This window comes from Acinonyx jubatus, chromosome C2 (assembly GCF_027475565.1).
Source record: "Acinonyx jubatus isolate Ajub_Pintada_27869175 chromosome C2, VMU_Ajub_asm_v1.0, whole genome shotgun sequence".
Lineage (NCBI taxonomy): Eukaryota > Metazoa > Chordata > Mammalia > Carnivora > Felidae > Acinonyx > Acinonyx jubatus.
In genome coordinates this window covers 131,079,657-131,095,508 of record NC_069384.1, presented here as the reverse complement: position 1 = coordinate 131,095,508, position 15,852 = coordinate 131,079,657, and the positions used below count along the sequence as shown (strand labels likewise).

Sequence of the window (15,852 nt, the reverse complement as noted above, 5' to 3'; positions counted from 1 at the left end):
CAGGCATTCTAGATTATTCAGGACAAAAGCATTGATGTTTAAGGTTAAAAACAGCTCTCTGAGACCCTGATTCCAAGGGGCTGTCTGTACAATAGCATTCGACCAGATTATCACCACCTCCTGCTCATATCATAAAGGGTGCACCTGACTGGGAGGAATTAATGTCGTGGCAGAACAGTCTTCTCAGCTTTTAGGAGGATTATCTTTGGTATCTTGGTTTTACTGGTTAGTTTTTTATTTTAATTTTAAAATAACTGTATTCAAATTATGGGTTATTTATATGGTTTTGTTTGTTTGTTTTCTTTTTTTGGAAGTGGAGAGGTGGGAGGAATAGGGAAGGTTGATAGAGAAGATAAAAGAGAATACAGATTGGTATCTCCAAATGATACCATCACTTCCTTGAGTTATTTAATACATAGCCATCCATTCCAGTCATCTTCTCATTTCTGATCTCCGTTTTTCTTCCTTATTTAATACTTACAAAAATGTATAAAGTATTAGTAATAATAGTATAAACTGGGGCACCTGGGTGGCTCAGTCAGTTAAGTGTCTGGCTCTTAACTTTGGCTCAGGTCATGACCTCACAGTTCATGAGTTTGAGCCCCATATTGGGCTCTACACTGACAATGCAGAGCCTACTTGGGATTCTCTCTCTCTCTGCCCCTCCCTCACTTGTGTGCTCTTTCTCTCTCTCAAAATAAATACTTAAAATTTTTTTTTAAATATGAACTTTCATGGATCTACCACTCTGTTCAAGAAAGAGAACATTATCAGTCCCAAGTCCCCTCTGTGCCCCACCTTCGTGTCTTTCTCCTGACTTCCCTTTTTCCAAAAGTAAGCACTGCTCTAAGCTCTGTGTATATCATCCCATCACTTTTGTAAAAATAGATTTTCACACATGTCTTAACACTATATGGTTCAGTTTTGCCTGTTTTTGCACTTTGTATGTTATCATAGTCCATATATTCTTCTACAATGTGATTTTTTTCCACTTGACATTTTGTTTGAAAAAAGCATCCATCTTGTGTACATAGCTAAAGGTCATTAATTTTCATTGCAGCAAGGTATTCATTGTATAAGTATGGCAAAGATGATCCATTTTCCTATTGATAGCCATTTAAATAGTATTTTATTGTTTTCACTACAATAGAAGTGCTGCTGTGGACATATTTGAATCTACGTCAGTTGCACACGTGTATGAGTTAGTAGGAGGAGGGATCCACACATTCCTAGGAATTTCTGGGTTACAGAACACTTTATGTGTATGTTCAACTTTACTAGATAATGCCAAATTATTTCTTTTTTAAATTTTTTTTCATGTTTGTGAGAGAGAGATCAGAGCATGGGTGGGGGAGGGGCAGAGAGAGAGGGAGACACAGAATCCAAAGCAGGCTCCAGGTTCTGAGCTGTCAGCACAGAGCCCAACGTGGGGTTTCAACCCACAAACCGTGAGATCATGACCTGAGCCGAAGTCAGACGTTCAACCAGCTGAGCCACCCAGCTGCCCCAATAATGCCAGATTATTTCTAAAAGTGGTTGGAATAATTTATACTCCCACCAGCAGTGTATAAGACTTCATGTTAACCCATGGCTTCACCAACATGTTTTTAAAATGTTTTATCAATTTGGGGGCTATAAAATGTTACCTCATTCTTTAATTTGTATTTCCCTAATTATAAATGATTGAACATGTTTCCCTGTTTATTGGACATTCATGGTTTCTTTTCCATTAAATACCTTTCTGTGCCTCTTGCCTATTTTTTAATAGAGTTTTTGCTTTTTCATTGATTTTTAAAATATGTGTGTATTAAACGTGTGTTATAAAACATGTCTTATATATATATATTACACAACGTACGTTTTTTTCTGGACAGAATTCCTTGTCAGTTATGTTTTGTGAATTTCTTTCCCAGATTATATCTTGTATTTCACATTGTTCTGCCCTCTTTTGATAATCACAAGTTCTTAATTTTCACAGGGCCAAGTTTGACAATACTTTCCTTGCCTATTTTTCTTTGTTTAGAAAACTGTTTCCTGTATGGAGATCAAACAGGTATTCTCCTCTATTTTCTTCTAAAAGTTTTGAAATTTTCCTTTTCACACGCAACTCTTTGGTTTACCTCGAATTCACTATTGTGTTCTGTGTGAGGGAGGAACCAAACCCAAAAAAATTTTCCCGTAAGTATATTGCATGTTCCATACTTTTCTCCCCAATCTGTAGTGCCAGCTCCATTATTGGTATAAAACATTCCTAACCATGCATGGCGCAAGTTCTGGGATCTGCTCTGTTCCGTTGGTTTCAATTTAAAAAATCTCTCTTTAGCTTCTTTCCAATTGTGCTTCAATCGTGTGAGGAAGTCATACCATTACCCTCATTTGGCTGAGGATTTGGGGGGCTATCTGGTAACTGCATCTACCTCACAGCATTGGCGTGAAGATCTCACACAGGATATGACACACACATTGTTTAAGAAAATGCCTGGCCCAGAGTAAACCCCTCAGTAAACTGTACTTATCATTACCATGATACCTTACAGTGTTATAATTTACTTTCTTTAGTGTCAACAGTGGCTACATTCCTTAAAAAATAAATTTATTTTATTTTTATAATTTATTATAAAATTATCTGAGGATATTCAGGGAGGGGGCAGGCCATGTAGCATATACTGCCTGTTTTACGCCAACAAAATTAATTAAAAGAAAAGAGGAATTAAGTCATGAAAAAATATGTGTGTGTATCAGGAGGAAGGATATTAAAAGGAGAGGTGGACTCTTTGGCCAATGATCAGCCCAGGCCAGATCTGAGAGTGTTTGAAAATTTCATCAAGATTTAAATTTAAGGCATCTTATGGATTGTGGTGATATTAAAATATGTCCACAAATTCTTTTTTTTAATTTTTATCATTTTATTTATTTGAGAAAGAGAGAGAGAGAGAGAGAGAGAGAGAGAGAGAGAGGGAGAGAGAAAGAGAATCTCAAGCAGGCTTCACGCTCAGCACGGAGCCCAGTGTAGGGCTCGATCCCACAACCCTGGGATCATGGCCTGAACCAAAATCAAGAGTCAGACGCTCAACCAACTGAGCCACCCAGGTGCCCCTGTCCACAAATTCTTTAACATTCCTCTTCTCAAAAAGTGGAGCCTAAATCCCTTCCCTCAAGTGTGGGCTAGACTTAATGGCTTACTCCTACTAACTAATAGATTGTGCTGGAAGTGATATTTATGTGACTTCCAAGATCAGGATCCAAGGTGTATGGCTTCGTTTTTGCCCTCTTTTGAATTATTCATAGTGGAGGAAACCAAGTGATATGCTGTGTGGACACTCAGGTAGTCCTAGGGAGAGGTCCATGTGGTGAGGAACTGAGGGAACCATCTTGGCAACAGATCATCCAGCCCCAGTCAAGCCTTGAGATGACTACAGTCCCAGCAAAATCTTGACTGCAACTTCATGACAGACCTTGAGTCAGAACCACTTAGCAAAGCTGCTTCCTAATTTCTCAGCCCCAGAAACTATTGAGATAATAAATGTTTGTTGTTTTAAGCCACTACGTTTTGAGTTAATCTATTACATAGTAGATAACTCATATATGGGTCTTCCATGGTTGATAACAAATAAAAAATGTGATAAAAAATAAATAATTAAAACATTAAAATTAAAAAATAAATTAATTTAAAAAATAAAATTTAAACAAGTTAATTTAAAAAATTAAAAAATAAAGAAAAAGAAGCTGAGGAGAAGACAGTGATGGATATGAGGAAATGACTTGATGTTTGTATCCAGATAATGACCAGGGTTGGTAGAGGTTTCCATAGTCCAGTGACATTTGCTTAAAAGTAGAAGAGGTACTATCCCATTTGTTAATTTGCTTATTTTAATGAGGGAAGAATATTAAGATGAAGAACAGCATTTTAAGTACATGATATGTCTTCATCATGAAGACACATGAATAGCTCCGTTTTACAGATGAAGAAATATAGCTCAGAGTTACACAACCAGTAAGTGGAGAAGTCTGCCCAACTCCAGAGCCCATTCTCTTAAAATTTATGTTATACTGGAATCTTCTATGATACCATAGTCAGTCTTATTATAGAATATCTAATTTCTACTATCCGATTTCATAAACACTTGTTGAACACCAACAGTGTAAGCATCTCACTACCTATGTGATTCCAAATTAAATCTGGGTCTGTCCCTGCTCTTGAGTTGTACACAGTCTCAACATAATATCTAAAAGCTGTGACCTTCTCGCCACCTCTGCTGGCACACCCCACCCTACCCGAAGTCATCATCCTTCCTCACCTAGACCCCTACAAATAGCCTTCCCTGACTGGTTGCCTTGCTGTATTCCTGCCCTGCTCCCTCTGTTCTCCACGTGTCCAAAATGATCTTGTCAAAATACCATTTCAGTCATGACACTCACCTGTTAATACCCACCAATGGCTTTCCACCGAATAAAATCCAATCCCTTCACCACAACCTGCACAACTCCACAGAGTCTAGTCTCTGCCTGTCCCTGATCCCTCTTTCTTTCCCAGTGGCCTCATTTTCCAGCCACATAGGCCACTTCTCCAGTCCTCAGTCCTGTCGGTCCTCCTTCCTGGAAAACTTGTCCTGCTCTTCCCATACTTCGAATCTCAGTTTAAATGTCACCTCCTCAAGGGAGATTTCTCAGACCGCCCCTTACTCTACCCACCTTCTGTCTCCCAGCACATCGTGGGTTTCCTTACAGCAATTATCACAATTTTATGCACTAATACATTTGCTTATTTTTCTATTTTCCCCACTGGAATGTAAACCTCTTGAAGGCAAAAGCCATGTATATCAAGACCACACTTTTTTATGTCCAACCTAGTTCTGTGCCTGCATAGTGTGGATGCTGAATAACTATTTATTGAATGAATCAACCAATCAGCTGAGGGGGGGAGAAAACCAGCAGATAATTATAATATAGATGTCAATCATAATGGTTACCATTTCTCAAATGCTCCTGATGAGCCAGGCAATGTATTCATACACTTAAAATCTTGTTTTGTTGAGTTCTTATATTGTTCCAAGTCCTTACAAATACCATTTTTTATTTCCACAAGAACTCTGCAGAGCAAATACTATCATCTTCATTATTACAGATGAGGAAACTGAGGCTGTACACAATTTATAACATAGTTTATGGAAGGCCACTAGACAAGAAAGTGGAAAAGTCAAGATGTAACAGAATAGTCTTGCTACCAAGACTACACCTTTGCCTTTTTAAAAATATCTTTATTTATTTTTGAAAGAGAGAGCATGAGCAGGGAAGGGGCAGAAAGAAAGGGGGAGGCAGGGTCCCAGGAGGGTTCTGTGCTGACAGTGGTGAGCCTGAAGCGGGGCTCAAACTCAGAAAACATGAGATCATGACCTGAGCCAAAGTCAGACACTCAACTGAGTGAGCCACCCAGGTACCCCTACATCTCTGCCTTATATCACATCATGTCTCTAAAACTTGGTACGTCACACAAAACATGAGTTAAGTGCAAATCTTTGTATCACCATCACCCTATTCTAACCAATAAAGAACCAGTTATAACCAGGGATGTACCAAGTGCTATAGAACTCCCTGCACTTACCTAATAAAATACAATTATATACATTAACGCGTTTACATATACGAAATGCTTAGCTTCATGCCAGGCACAAAATAGTCACTCAAGAAACGGTTGCTCTAACTGGGAGGTTGACTCTCAAGGTGGTTAAGGGCATGGACTTTGGAGCCGGGCTAAATCTGAATTTGAATCTGGTCTCCTCAACTTACTAGTTACATGACCTCAGGTAAGTTCGCTCACACTTCACACCTCGATATCTTCTTAGGTTTGCTGTAAGATTAAATGCATTTCAAATGCTTGGCACAGTACCTGGCACATGATAAAGAGCTAACGATCAATAATTTTTCATTGTGTTGGCTATTGAAGTATCACAGAAAAAGTGTTTAACTCTCCTCAGAGCAGCTGCATGCTGTGTTACCTGATGTTAGCACCTTTGCATTTCAGGGGGCTGTGCAAGCATGGAGCCCATCAATGCTGCCCCATTTATTTGGTCATATGGCTGACCCTGTCTTCTTTCAGACTGTCTGCTGATAATGTGGAGCATTTGGAATTCTTAACTTGTGGTTATTGTTTACCAAATGAAACAAATATATATATATATATATATATATATATATATATATATATATATATAGTTAGAGTGATGCAAGAATTTTAATTATGGAAAAGGGAATATTGATTAATTTAATAATATCATATTGTGACATGAAAAAGAATGTTGAAGCAAGAGAAAACTGACCTCTCATATCAGCTCTTCCTAGCTGTGCATGCTTGGGGTTGGTTAAGTGACTTTTCTGAGTTTCTGTTTCTTCGTCTATAAAATGAATACAGTAAAACTTACTTGCTAGATTATTAGGATTATTTGAATGTATACGAGTCATGTGGGACAGTGAATTGTGCATAGTAGGTCCTCAATCCATAGCAAATAAACTCATTTGCTGATCCAGAGACCCAGACCCTAAGTTAGGTGTCAAAACTAAAAAAGAAAAAAAAGGTATCTTTCTGCATCATAGATTCTAACACATGGATTATAAAATGATAATTTCATTTGGATCACATGGTGGTATTGCTGTTGCCAACATTTAAAAATTGGCAGATATATTAATACCGTTGGAAAACTTCCATCGTCCTCAAGGTATGTTTTCACTAGAAGCATCGGAAGAGACAGTAGGTGTTGTCTCCCATAAATTAAACACTATGTTAATAATTCATTAATTTATGATGAAAAACATTAACAACTTTAGGAAGCAGGACTCAAGCCTTCTCTAATCAACACATTCTCTTCTGGGAGGAGATGTACATGGATGGTCAGATTGTAGACAGAGGATTCCCTGGTGAAGAGCAAATCAGAATATGGGGTGTGTTCAACAATCCCAATGGCCAGTGACATCAATCCATAATGAATTCATCCAATAATTCCCTCCAAGGGGAACTACGGGAAAGAGCTCCAAGGGGCAATTACCTGAGTCTATGCTCTCTAATGGACAGCCCTGGAGAACACCATTGACTTGTTATTCTTTTGCACACTTGACTCTTCTTTGGTTGCGCTCCATGCAGACATAGTTCAGTTCAAGCCCTCCTATGTAATAAAATTGATAAGTGTAGTGTGTTAGCAGAATACTTTTTTAAGTAAATAGGGGAAAAGTTCACTGGAAAAAAATGAGGGAATTATAAAAAAAGAACGCATTCAACATTTTATTCCAAAATTTAAATGCACCTTTGTATGTCAATCTTTTGATCTAGGACTAAGACCGATTCTTTAAAATTTACCTCATTTCCCTTGCATAAAGCTCACCTACAAGGAGTCATCTACAATTTCCTTTTAGGTTTCTTTAAAGTGGAGGAAGAACATAAAGGTCCCTATGAAGCACTCTGAGAGCAGAATACTTCTAGATTTTTACAATTTCAACCCAAAGTTGTCTCATTTACATATCATTCAATGGCAACTTTAATAAAAAGCACCTTGGCCAAGTTTTTCACAGCACCTAACTTAATTTTCATCAGTACAAGAACTCATCATTTTTTTTTTTTGCACTCATTATTTCACAGATTAACATAGTATTTTATTTAAGTATGTAATTACAAAAGGCACAACTGGCATAAAACAGGTTTGGGAACAAACCCAACTGAGTCTAGGAAAGTCTATAATGTTATTAGGAGACATACATCAGACTGGACTGCCAGCCAGAAGTTTTTAGTGAGATGTGGGCATTCATCAGAATGTCTTACAGAGAAAACAGCACATCAGCTAACCTAGCTAGTCTGTTTAGTGGGAGTCAGTTAAAAAAAATACAATCTAGAAGCTTTTTTTTTTTTCAGATCATGGCTTATATAACTGGTTGGATCCATGCTCTCTTAGATACAATTACAATCCTCTCTTGCCTCCCTGAGAATACAGCCACCCACTATTTAGCCACCCAATGAGTGATTATTAAGTCAGGAAGATTCCCTTCTCATTTATCGCAAGCTCATTTTGTAGCTCCAAGTTTGGAACTTACCTTGCTATAGCCACTGTGTGATACTTCCAGGATCTGTTGTAAGGATCAAATGTGAGGGGTGCCTGAGTGGCTCAGGTGGCTAAGTGGCCAACTTTGGCTCAGGTCATGATCTCGAGGTTCACAAGTTCAAGCCCTGCATTGGGCTTTGTGCTGACAGCTCAGAGCCTGGAGCCTGCTTCGGATTCTGTGTCTCCCTCTCTCTCTGCCCCTCCTTTGCTTGTGCTCTGTCTCTCTCACTCTGGAAAATAAATAATAAAACATTTTTTAAAAATGTTAAAAAAAAAAAAGAAACTGTATCTGTGAGAACACTTTGTTAACTCAAAAGCCTTAATCTAAAGGCTGTCATTCATTCTGTGTGCATTTATCAAACCATCCTGTTAGATTGTGGGTTCCATGAGGATAGGAAAAAAACCATTCCATACAAAGCCAGCAGAGTACTGACCACGCAGTGAGGACCAAGATTACTTGGGAATTGATGTAAATCATCTTGTTGTTCTTATCTGCCAGGTACAAGCATATGCTGGAAAGAGGATCCCGTCAATTCTGCCCATCCCATAAGTACTAGAACATTGTCAATGATCAAGAAAATAATGAATTTTACAGGATCCTTCACTCCAGAAGGAATCAGCTGGTGGCAGCTCCTCGGAATTATCTGGGATGACAAAGGAGATTGACAAGGAAGATGAGCAGGTGGTTTTTTTTGAAAGGAGTGGCACTTTCACATAAAACCACAGCTCAATTTTTTTTGACATTTTTCTTTGCTCTCTTCCTATGCTATAAAAAGTCTGTTTTGAAATCATTGAATGTATTTTTTTACAGGCAAAGTTTCTGTTTTTTCACGAAGGCTAACAACCTGCCATTACTGATTTATTTCTTCCTGGTCATTGGTGACATCTTTGTGGTATTTCTTTTCTTTTTCCTGTTTTTTTCTTTCTTTCCTTTTTTTTTTTTTTTTTTGCAAAGATGGTGGGTGGCAATAGAATAGTATAAAGAAGTGTCTGTTACAGAGAAAAAGCATCTGAGTTCTTGATGTCCCAAAGCCAGAGCAAGTCTTCTAAGCTCAAATATTCTATAACAATCATTCTTAAACTTTAATCAGAATCTCCTGGAGGGCTTGTTAACCAGATTACTGGACTCCGCCTCCAGGGCTTCTGATTCAGTAGGTCTAGGATGAGGCCCCAAGAATTTACATTTCCAACAAGTCCCCAGCTGATGCTGACACTATAGGTCTGGGACCATACATTGAGCACCACTGCCCTAGCCCTAGAATGCTAGTTCAGTTACCATATATTGAACACCTACAATGGGCTAGGCTCTGTGCTGGGGACACCAAGATGGGTGAGACTCATCTCATGCCTTTGAGGAGTCAAAGGCATGGAGCAAAAAATAGACATAGACATGAATTCATTTACTCATTGAGCACTGTTAAGGGAATACAGCATCAAAGTTCTTTCTCTGGGCCTCAGTTTCCCTCCTCACATCCCAGGCTTCTGGTGTACCATCCCACTGCTCTTTTCGACACTAGCTCTTCCCTTCTCTGACTGGGTGACCAGGGTAGAGAACCGGCTCCAGAAGGTCACAGATGAAAAGGAACCTTGGGTGGAGAAGACAGAGGCTGGTTTCTTTTTATTAGCATGTCCGTGAAGCTCCCTTCTGGGCCAAGAGAGCACTGAGGAAGGAGCCAGAGGGGCCTGGACACAGGTCAGCAGCACTTTGGTGTGGAAGGCAGAGTGAGCATGTCAGAAATTATCCCCTCACCCAATCTCTACCCTTGAAATTCTTATTTCTTCATGTCCAAATGTCACCCTTAATTTAAAGCTTGGCTTAGATGCCGTCGTGTGTGCAAAGCCTTTCTTGGCCCTCTATCCTTCACTGTCTCCACTGAACCTGCTTCCCTCACTGTGAATAATTACAGGATTTTATTCTTGCCTCTTCTGGGGCAGCTGCTTCCTCCTGCCGTTTAGAATAGCCCAGTCTTTTCTCTCTTGCTGACCATGAATTCCATCTTTTCTTAGAATTCTCCATTGCACGTGGTGCCAGGCCTCACGCAGCATTCAACACACATCAGAATGTGGAATGAATCAGAATGTGGAATGAGGAATGAATAAACTAAGAGTTCATGCTACAGAAATCACTTCAATCCCAAAACCCACAATGTGAAGCAAAAGAGAGCAGAAGGGAAGTGGGGATGGAAGGAAATGGGAAATGGAGTAGGTAGGCTAACCAGAATTTGGCTAGGGACTGGACTGAAGAGATTATAGGCCTTGCCAGAGATTATGATTTAGTGGAGGATCACGGGAGCTCCAGGGTTCACGTATTCACTCAGTTATTTGCTTAGTTTTTCCTTTCTTTAGTGTTCCCAGTGTAACCAGGCTCCCTTGGGCAGCACCTGCTCTCACCCTGAACCTCCTGGAAACAGAACTCACCATTTGATGTGCCCCTCAAGACAGATCCACAATGCACTCACAGAAGAGACAATTTACTGAAGGTTTTGTTGGAGAGAATGGAGAGAGGATTGACCTCACACACCACAAGACTTCTTCAATTCCTAAGGGGTATCTTGGTTCCCTTCCAAATCCTCTTCTAGTCAGCTCCTTTGCTGCTCCCTGCTTCCTTCCCCAGACAGCCTCCAAAGCCCTGTTTACTGCCCCAAGCACTTCAGATCTTCTCAGATATAATACTTCACTCTGCAAAATGGAAGCCTAAGAGTTAGTCAACCACAATAACCTATGGCTCCTGACAAGTCCCTCGGAGGCCCCAGAACAGCCCTCTCGCACACTCAGTCTACACAGACGTACGAACTCTTATTACCCAGCTTCCACACTGCTCCCCACTCAGTGAGGATGCCCTTACGGAGTCCCCTCCCAAACGCATTAGAGCTGGCCTGTGTGACAAATAGAATTTGGTGTTAGTAGATTGTGTGACTGCTGGATTAAAGCAAAATGGCCTCCAAACCTCTACTTTATTCTTCCAGATTACCTGCTCCTAGTGCTTTGAAATGCATATAAGATGCTTGTCTATCCTGAGGCCATGAGCTGGAAGTACCATGAGAAATCTCATAGAGTCTTGGCTCTGTGCAAAGGGAGAATGAAATGCCCAGCCAGCCCTCAGCAGATCCAGCCCCAGCCATTTGAGTCACTCCAGCTGGGGGCCCAGACGTGGCATGGAGCGGAGACAAGCTCTGCCCAAATTGCAGATTCCTGATAGACTCCTGTGACTTTAAGCCAGCAACTGTGGGGATGATCTGTTATACGGCAACAGATAACAAGGTAGGTGCTTTTATTACTTTTATTTTATAGAGGAGAAAAATGCGGGTCAGAGAAGTGAAGTAACTTACCCAGTAAGTGGTGGTGTCTAGATTTGGATGCAAGCAATCTGGCTTCTAAGTCTGTTCTCACAACGTCAAAGGCTTTACATAAACTCAGAGCCTTCTTCAACATTCAAATGTTGAAGGTGTGGACCTCACAGACTGTTGTTCTTTATGGGGCCATGATGCTCCAGGCACCGTGATGTAACTTCTGGCTCACCACTGCCTCTCTTAGTCTGTAAGTTCTTGTTCTCCGTCAGCCAGGCATGGCATACACTCAGTTTCACACCAGAGCAATTCAAATTCCTGAAAACCAGCTTACACATCCAGCAAATCCACTCTCAAGCACATCAGGACGCTCCTGTTGGCCAGTCTTCCATTTTCCTCATAGCAGGGGAGCCTCTTTGGAAAAAGAACTTGGGGTCAGAAAACTCAGAGCCAAGGGAGTAAATGATGCACGATAGGGAGGTTCAGCCCAACATGTGGGACTGCAGTGGGGAGGAAGTAGGGGGTCTGCCTAGTGTCTGGGTTGTGAGGTAAACAACTGATGTGGTCATGTGCTGGCTATTCTCTGCCTGGCCCTGCTCTCCTGCGTGCACTCTCCCCCTTCCTCTGCCCTGCTCTGCGCGCAGGGAAACTGATCCCAGGGGACTGCATCAGCTGGGCTCCCTCGTCAGGTGGATACTGATTGGACTCAGCAATGAGAGGCACTGGCCGGAGACTGGAAAGTGGGAGAAGAGAGGATTCAGCTCTGCACCGTATTTGTGGCCTTGGCTGCACCCCTCCACAGCCACAGCTCCTCAATGGCTCCAGCTCACACGAGCTCTGGTAAGACGACCTTTTTGCCCCTTTCTCCTTCCAAGCCTAAAAGGGTGGTAACATCTTCCTGCCAGTCTCTGGGTGCCTCAACATCCTGTTTGTTCCCTTGACCTGAACACACCTTTGTAAGCAGATCCCTCCTGAAAGTCTCCTCAGTTGTACCATCTGGGTGAAGTTGATTTCAGCTGAGACTCTGATTCAGGTGCCCAGGCGTGCACATGGGCTGAGCAAGGTGAGTCAGAAGAAGTAAGGGGCAGACTGGGGTGGGAGTGTTTGGGAGCTGGCCCTGCACCAAAGTATAAATGTCAGATACTCTCAGACATAGTGCTGGCTGGGCCCAACAGATGCTTCTAAGAGGACTTATTTACCATCCACCCATTTGGGGAGCCTGGCAAAGCCCTTCCTTCTACAGGAGAATGATAATCCAAGCCTCCTATGGTCTTCACTGTGGCCAGCCAGGACACCATTACTCTAGGACAGAGCTGGAGAAACCCTCATATATGCTTTTGCTTTTGTTTTTGCAAACATTGCAACATTCCCTTTCTAGCATAGAACGTAGATACACCTCTGCTTCAGTTCAGACCTTGGCTCTACCCCTTGGTACCTGTGCGACCTTGAATACATAGGTAATCCCTCTGGGCCTCTGTGTTCTCATCTGTAAAATGAGGGATAATAATGGGTTTGGGGCAGGGACTAAATGACCTACTACATATACAGCTCTTAGCACAGCGCCTGACACCAGCCAGTGCTCAAAATTGTTACTATCTCCACCGTTTACGTAGCCACGCGACCCTAGGCAGTTCACTTCACCTTTCTGTGCCTCCATTTCCTCCTCAATCAACTGGAGAAGTAACAGACCTCCTGCATTACAAGGAGATCAAAATGAAGAAAATGTCAATGAAAGCATTCTAGAAGCTCTAAGCATCTTATGAATACAAGGCCTGTTAAAAAAAAAAAAAGTAATAATAATTACCACAATTGAAAAACTAGTGGGGGCCCTAAAGACATGTTTCAGTAAGTCTTCATGCCATTATCCATAATGAGATGGAGAAGGAATTTAATAATAAGACCCCTGAGAAGGTCTCAGGTAAAGAACAAATCATGAAAGGAAGAAAGAAAGAAAGAAAGAAAGAAAGAAAGAAAGAAAGAAAGAAAGAAAGAAAGAAAGAAAGAAAGAAAGAAAGAAAGAAAGGGTTAAGAAAACTTCTGAGAAATGGATTTGGTTTCATTTCTAAGCCTACCCATTTAAACGCACCTCCTGAAAAGGAATTATTACCACAATATATTTTCCAAATTCACTGATCATTAAGCCAGTATGAACAATGACTAAAACACACAGGATCAGATGCATTGAAATGAGTGAGTCCCCCCAGGAAAACACCTAGAGGAGTTCCCCCACCTCCCCAGGCATCCAGGGTGGACCACTCCCCTCCTCAGGGCAGGACACCTCCCTGCCCACGCCCAGCCGGGAAGACAGCCACAGGCCAGGGCCCAGGGCCCGGAGCCATGACTGTGTTTTTGGGAAATCAGACTCTCAAACCAGACTACTTTTGTTTTCCTGCCTCTCATGATCTGCCTTTCCCTTCATGATAATGAAAGCATTGACTTTGTGGTAAGGGTTTTAACATCTCCAGACTCAGAGTATGGTCTGTGGACCAGCAGTATCAGCATCACCAGGAGCTCGTTAGAAGTCTACAATCTTAGGCCCCACCTCAGCCCTGTTGAATCAGAATCTGCATTTTAACATGATCCTCAGGTGATTCGTAGGCTCATTAAAATTTGAGAAGCACTGTTTTAATCTTTCTGAGCCTCATACTTATCTTGCAAGGTTATTGTGAGGATTAAATATGTTCAAAGTGGCTGGCAAGAACTAAGTGCTAAATACATTTTTATTCTCTTCTGTACCCGGCACCCTGCACTGCTTCTGTGCCCGGCCTCCATCTGCCTGAGCCCTTCTTCTTGGCCTGGGCTTCTGAAAGCTGACCTTAACTTGCTTACTCAGACCCTGCCACTTGGCCAGTGCCCCAGACTGACCTCAACTCTTTCCTTGGAGTCCCTGGCAGACTCGCTGGGGCCTGTTGCTATACTTTTCAGCACTCCCTGCTGACCTAGACTGTCCTAGACTTATCCTTGCTCTCCCCAAGCCCCACCTCTCTTGGCCCATCGCTGCCTTTGGACACCAAAAACTCTACAACAGCACGTATTTTAGTCACGCTGCCATTGCTCAAAATGGCCTTGGAACCGCTCCTTGGAATTTGCCTTTACAACCTCACACGGTGCCTGGCCCAGCAGAGTCACTAACTAAGTATTCCTTAGAGGAATGAATGAAGAACAAGCCTTCATACTGGGCCACAGGGTTTGTATCTCCTTTTGGGGATTCAGTTTCTTTGCTTTTCCTTTTTCCCACTTTTCTTTGCCATCTCAAAAGTGTGATGCAGAAAGCTGAGATTCAATGTTGACCCAGAAAGAAAGAGCCAATGAGAATGCCTGACTTGTTACGATTCTAGACCTCAATTCTCTATGCAAGGGAGCCCCTGTGGCCCCCAGGGTCCAGCCCTACTCACTATGATAACATGCTGGGGCTTGAGGCCAAATTGCCAGAAAGTATTGTCAGGTCCTGGCCTGGCCTTCTGTGCTTAGGTGGCTATGGGCTATCGGTATCCTGTCCAAATCTCCTTCACTAGCTAGTACGCACGTCACCCAGCTGCTGCAAGTGCTAGGGCCTGAAGCTCCCACCTGTGACCTTCTTTGGACAATTGCTATTGAATGAGCCGCCTCACCTAGAAAATTAGGATATATGTCATCCTCACTCTCATCCCAAGGAATCAATGACTGAAGGATATAGGGGTATAAAAGCCAGCACCTTTGTCTCCAGGTGAGAGAACTCTGTAGTCAGTTCACGTTGCAGAGTTCCCACAGATCAGACCAAGGCTAGAATTTACCTGAGACCACATCCCTGACCAGCTCATTCCTCTGCTTCCTTTACTCCTTTACAAGTTTCCTTCTAGGGCATCCCTCAATAAACTGTGTGCACCTGAAACTCTTTCTCAGGCTCTGGTTCCAGGAAAACTGGCCGAAAACAGTGCTTTTGGGATTGAGTGGCAGAACAAGGTTTCTGTGTTCAGGATCCTGAGGGCTCAGCAGACACCATCTCGACACCAGCCTGACATGACTTATACTGGCATCTCCCCCACTCCCATCAGCCCCTGGAGGCCCCAGAGCCAACTCTGAGAGGGATGAGAATCTAGGGCCGTGTTGTCCAAAATGGTAGCCACTAGCTACAGGTGACTGCTGAACATTTGAAATGTGGCTCATGCAATTAAAAAGCCGAATAGTTAATTTCACTTTATTTTAATTAAAAAATTGGTATTCGGGGTGCCGGGGTGGCTCAGTCGGTTGAGCTTCCGACTTCGGCTCAGGTCATGATCTCATGGTCTCTGAGTTCAAGCCCCGCGTCGGGCTCTGTGCTGGCAGCTCAGAGCCTGGAGCCTGCTTTGGATTCTGTGTCTCCCTCTCTCTCTGCCCCTCCCTTGCTCATGCTCTGTCTCTCTCTCTCTCTCTGTCAAAAATAAAAATAAACATTAAAAATTTTTTTTAAATAAAAAAATAAAAAATTGGTACTCAGTTCAGTCATTAGGAAACTATTAAGC

At 42.0% G+C, this 15,852-nt stretch overlaps 1 long non-coding RNA gene across 15 annotated transcripts in view; it reads right to left on the bottom strand.

Annotated features, from left to right (window-relative positions):
- The window catches only part of LOC106971594 (uncharacterized), a 46,701-nt gene extending 31,010 nt beyond the window's left edge, over positions 1-15,691 (bottom strand). For 4 of the 15 annotated variants that reach the window (XR_008297998.1, XR_008297999.1, XR_008298001.1 and 1 more), the window contains exons 1-3: positions 10,499-15,691; positions 8,077-8,306; positions 7,041-7,157 (exon numbers count right to left, since the gene is read on the bottom strand). This is a non-coding gene — a long non-coding RNA (uncharacterized LOC106971594). Of the gene's footprint in view, positions 1-6,317; positions 7,158-8,076; positions 8,307-10,498 lie in introns of all 15 variants that reach the window. The other 11 variants (XR_008297994.1, XR_008297995.1, XR_008297997.1 and 8 more) reach the window with 9 other exon arrangements.
- Positions 15,692-15,852: the final 161 nt, after the last annotated feature.